The sequence below is a fragment of the Meleagris gallopavo genome, chromosome 19 (genome assembly GCF_000146605.3).
Source record: "Meleagris gallopavo isolate NT-WF06-2002-E0010 breed Aviagen turkey brand Nicholas breeding stock chromosome 19, Turkey_5.1, whole genome shotgun sequence".
NCBI lineage: Eukaryota > Metazoa > Chordata > Aves > Galliformes > Phasianidae > Meleagris > Meleagris gallopavo.
The window spans coordinates 1,207,880-1,213,507 of NC_015029.2; the positions used below are offsets into that span (position 1 = coordinate 1,207,880).

Consider the following 5,628-nt stretch of genomic DNA (forward strand, 5'->3'; position numbering starts at 1 on the left):
GGAATGGGCACAGCGCATGTCCCACTGCCCACCCACTGCCTGCAGTGCTTGTAATGAGCTGCATAGCTGTCACAATCCAATCAACAAGTTCAGATGTGCAAGAAACCTTTCATGCCAGTTCTGGTAGCTTTTTGTGTTTTCTTTTGCTTAAGCTGCCACCCAGACATGTCATCCCAAGCCTGACAATGCAACCAGGGAGTTGAGAATGCAAGCAAAAATCTCCCAGGATCTTCTCCTTCCTGGAGGTTCAGATGGGTGAAAATCTTCAGCAGACACGCTGTGGCCATGTGTGGTGTGGGGGAACCAGCAGGGGGGCTGGAGACCTACCTGTGAGGGGCAGGATGGGTTCCAAGGGCACTGTGCTTTCTGGAGAGGCAGCCTGGGACTTCCAAACGTGGAAATGCCTCTCTGTTTGAATCATTTTTACCCAGGGAATTATAGAGAAACAATCAGAGCAAAACAAATAAAAATTGAAAACAGGAGAGCACTGCTGACTCGGTTGATTCATTTATTCTTCTGATGGAAGCAAATTAGCAAGGTCCTATCAGCAGAAAAAACTGCTCAGGGTGAAGAGAGGCAACATACACCCACTTAAATTCTGCTGCCTTGTCATATTACTGTAGATATTATCTTGGCAGAAGTGGTGCTACTGTATGTAAACGCTTGCAGCACTCTTGGGAGTTTGAGGGAACTGCATTGCCAGCGTGGATCAAGGCTTCATCCAACCCAGGGCCTTGTGCCCATCTTTGACTCACAGGAGACTGCTCAGGACTGCAGCTCTGACCCCCAGCACATCCCCATCCTCCTCTTCAGTGATGTCTCTGGTCTCTCAACCACCCAGTGTCTTCCTGCTGCATCTGGGCAGCTGCTAACAGGTGGGATTAGCCATAATTAGGGCCCTCTCCATACCCCTTTCCTGCCTGCAGAGTGGGACGGTCCTTCTTGCCCTCTAGGCACACCAGGCACATTATATTGGCCAGGAAGGGGCTGCTAATGTCTGAGGTCTAAGCCTCGTTGGAAGAACTGGAGCAATTTCTGCTGCTTCATTGCAGAAACGGACAAACTAAGGTAGAAACCAGGAGTGAATCAAGATTTAGTATCTAAATACAATGTAAACAGTTATTTTGTGAGTGAAGATTGCCTAAGTGCACATCTTAGACAGCTAGAGTCTCTTCTGAAAGGGTGGTTTGGGACACAGATGATGTAAAGTGAGGCCATCTCTTCCTTTAAGAGCCAGGAAGAAACCCACTGCAAGACAAAAGATGTTCTTAGAGATCCAGAAAATCTTCTCTCAAAGAGTGGCGAGGCACTGGTGCAGGCTGGCCAAGAGGTGGGGAAGTCACTATCTGTGGATGTGTTCAGCCATTGTGGAGATGTGGCTCTGAGGGACGTGGTCAGTGGGCATGGTGGGATGGGTTGGTGTTGGGCATGGAGGTCTTTTCCAACCTTCGTGATTCTATGATTGTATGATTCCATGAAGGTCATTACTCTTCCACAGTGGGATTCAGCCACTTGGCTGCCAATAGCAAATCACCTCCAGGTGTCCACCAGGCTTCCTCCAAGGCCAATCCCTACCCTGCAGGCTCTCTGCTCTTACCTTCTTGTCCAGCTCTGCTCTTATATGGGAAGTTTCACTAATGCAGGGAAACAGCAGAAGGCAAAGAAATCTTTCAAGTTATCATTGAGGCAGGAAAAAAAGGGAGGTCACATCATCCAGCTCACCTTCACAGTATCCCCTACAGCACTTACCTGCTCACAACACACACATAATTAGGGCATCTGGTGGGAGCAGGAGGGATGGAGCAGATCCCCAAGCTGATGGGAACACAACTGATATGTGCTCCCTGTGGAGTTGCAGTGGATGGAGGAGGATGTGGAGAAGAATATGTCCCAATGGAAGAACTTGTAAGAAATTAGGTCACACCTTAATACACTTCTCAAGGAGTTTTGGGGAGGAGTTCGACTTTGAGCTTCCTTTATAAAAATAAGAAGTGTCCTAAATAGGACTGAGCAGAAAATGATATAAGCATCCCCTGGTAACATATACAGCAGCAGTAAACTCCAGAATAGCATCAGTGTGGGATTTATACCCTCAGCAGAGGGCCAGCAGAGACTGGCTGAGATGAGAAACCCAAACTTCTTTGGAAACCAGAGTGTTGGGTCAGTGCAAGAGGAGAGACTTCTGCTGTGATTGTACGAAGAACTGGGGCATGTGCTGGAGTGAGAGATCCATGCTGAGACAGGACAATCAGCATTGCCAAGCTGCAGGCTCACCCTTTGTCCAGGCATCAGGCCCAGCACTGAGACAGAAATTGCCAAAGTTGTGGGAGAAGCAGCCAAAGCGTAGACAAATGGTGTCAATGGTGTCCCTTATTTGGGATGTTTAGGGGAAAAAAAAAAAAAAAGCTACTCTCAAGCACACCTGCTCATCCTCAAAACAATTTATCCTGTTATTTCTGTCCCCAAAACAAACCTTCAGGCACATGGAGACCCGAGCTCAGCCTCCATGTGCTGCCCTGGGAGTGCCTGTGGTTGTAACATCATGCCATCAGCTCTTATTCCCTGGCTCTTCCATCTTTGCCTTTTCACTGCAAATGCTCTTGGGCATCTCAGTGGCCATCTGGGTTTCCCCTGGTCTGGCATTATGCCATAATTCTAGGGCTATGTATCTACAAAAGCTCTATCATCTTCCACATCCTGCATGAGGCATTTGAGCTGTGCTCTCTGCTCACTCCTGCAGTCTCAGAGAGCCAAACCAGCAACATACAGAGCCTCACCACCTTTGCATGCAGCCATTTCACCGTGTCTCAGTGCACAAGTTTCTCTCCAGAGGTCAACATAGGATCCTGAAGAAATTTCAGAGCCAGTGATTTACTGAAAGTCAAGATCTTCTTCCCGCTGTATTCTCTATTTCCATGACTTTTCTCACTGTATACAAAGAGGCTGTCTGTATTTGCCTAGCAGGGTTTATCACTGCTGCATTCATCTCAGGGAGTGGTCATCATTGGATTACCTCCCAGGTTCTCTTTTGGAGAAGTGTTGGACTCCTGCAGAAGTGACCTGGTTTGTATGAGGGTGAACCATCAGCCCAGGGGCACGGACAGAACAGGATACCATGCAATCACAGACTTCAGCCATGTTCCTGTCTGTCTGGCACAGCTCCACTTTGGTCAGCAGCTCTGGATCTCAGCCAGCCCAGCCAAGAGCCAAGCTGGCTCTGCATCCCTTGCAAGTGGCTGAACGTGTGCTTCAAGAGCCTGAACACAGATGTCAAACCCCCCAAGGAGGACTTTTGACTCCCTGCAAGGAGGAAAGGGAGGATGAGGTTGAAGAGGAAGCCCACAGAGGAACACAGAAACAAGTTTCCAGCATTTCAGCCATTCTCTGAAACTGGGCTTTGAATTAAAGCTCAGATCTGGCTGAACATTGGTCAGCTTCATTGTGCAGAGCTGGAGGTTTGGTGCTGTGAATTGGAGCACTTATCCATGGTAGAGGGAAGAAATACCACTCTACAGTGATGAACTTTTCCCATTGACAAAAGACTCAGTGGCTCAGCCACAACTTTCTATTTGTATGCAGAGATGCCCTGATGGATCCCAAAGGGGACCCTGTGGGTCTTTCAGCCCCATGTAGATACCTGGGGTTCTTTGAATGATAGTTACCTCCATTTCAGCATCTAAACACCCCAATATTGCTCTGTACCAGTTACCAGCATGTTCAGGAGCCAGCAGCTCCCAGCTTGGGTGTGCAGCAAGTCACTGGGATGGGCTTGCGCCAGGCCCTGGCTCTCAGCCACATCACACAGACAGAGGCTGAAATTTTGGCTCTGATGCAAGCAGTGGCAACATTCCCACCACTTTGCATGTGGCCACGATTTCTCCCAGCTCACTGGTGCTGCTCCCAGTGCTTTGGCAACAGCCACGTTGGCCCCACTAAATGTCCTGGAGAGTCAGGCTCTCAGCCTCTGCCTTCATGAGGGACCCAGGGCAGGTCCAAAAGCTGTGGGCAATTGGGCTGCTGCTCCCAGATTGAAAATATATTTGATTGGTGTCATCACCAGCCTATTGAGAACCAGCCACTGGGACCAAGTTATGTTCTGCTGCATAACAGAGAAGATGCAGCCCCAAATTATCCTACAGCACATTGAATGCTCCCTCCCATGGAAAGAAAACCAAAGGTGCATTTTTAACCCACTTTACCTTCATCATCTTCACTTCTGGTCCTCTCACACTTGAGGGGATCATTCCTAAAGGATGGGGCAGAACTGCACATCATGTAGCTGACTCTGTTGCGCTGTACCTCCTCCTGCCTTGTGCTTCTTATAAAATCCACCTGGAAAAATAATCCTGGACAAATGACTAACTCTTCCTGGTGCAGCAGTTCGCTCCTCCACTTTCCACGTGTGTGCTTTGGAAACCAAACAGAGAGAAACCCTTGGAGTGGCCAAAGAAAACACAGCCCTTTCTGGGCAAGTGCTCTGCTTATAAATAAACTGATGTATGGACAAATTACCAAGAAGCATAAATACAAACCCTGCGATCGGCCAGGCATTTCCAGACAGCAAAGCCAACGAGGGGCTCTTTTGGCACTGTCAGATGTTATTGCTGCTGCCAGGTTGATTTACAGCAGCTCTTTGTGCATTGCTGGCTCCTGCAAGGGAGAGGCTCTCACAAGGGACGGTCCTTTGCCATTCTTCATCTACTGGATGTAAACCCAGCAGAGGAAAGCCCAAATCTCCTCTTGTAGCCACGCTACAAAATAAAATAAAATAAAAATCAACCATCTTGGTGTGATTTCTTCACTTAACAGCTGTTTATAAAGAATTTCTGAGGGGGCGGAGAGGAGCAGCCACTGTCTGCAAAACAGATCAGGGTCAGCGCTACCTTCTGCCTCCCTGAATGAGGGACAGGGGATATTTTGGGAACTTGTGGCCTGGAAAGGCAGGAAGGGAGGAGTCAGAATGGAAACACAGGGCCAGGTTCTCAGCAGGCACAGAGCAGCACTGGAGGTAACAGAGCTGAGCTACCTTCCTCCAGCTCCTCTCCCCAACCAGAGATACCCCTGGGAGACCCAAGCTGTGCCCTGGGGAAGGGGGTACCCATGGTGCAGGGGGTCTGGATCACAGCCCATGGAATGGGGCTGTTTGTCGGAAGCATGTCTCTGGAAATGAGAATAGCTGTGACTTTCTCCAGTTGGAATGTGGGAGTTTTACGGAGTAAATGGTTTTCCAGCCATGCGTGAAAGCAGCAGAGCAGAATCTATAGATTGCTGGGCAGAACAACAAGCAGGCACGATGTCAGATCACAGCAGGAGTCCCAGGGTTCCTCAGAGTCAGTAGGGCAGAGAAAATTCTCAGAACAGTTTTTTCCAGAAAAAAAATCTAGAATCATTTCTGACTCTGACATTACCATAGAAGTGGTAGGCTTTAAAGAAACACAGGAACATCCCCCAAATTGCAAATATTTTTGATTGAAGAGGAGATTTTTGTAAGAGTAAAGCCTGCTGCAGCAGCATGGAGCACTGGGCTGCTCCCCATCCCACCACGCTCCTTGGTGCTGCTGCTCAGTGTGTGTCCCAGCAGCAGCTAGTCCTGAGCTGTGCAATGGGAACAGAGCTTCTAAATCAAAG

The 5,628-nt window shown here is 48.7% G+C and overlaps 1 long non-coding RNA gene across 1 annotated transcript; it reads right to left on the bottom strand.

Moving 5' to 3' along the window:
- Positions 1–494: 494 nt before the first annotated feature.
- LOC116217289 lies at positions 495–4,836 on the bottom strand. The gene is made up of 2 exons (XR_004161650.1): positions 4,200–4,836; positions 495–3,300 (listed from the first exon to the last, which is right to left on the bottom strand). It is a non-coding gene; the product is annotated as an uncharacterized LOC116217289 (long non-coding RNA).
- Between the last annotated feature and the right edge of the window lie 792 nt (positions 4,837–5,628).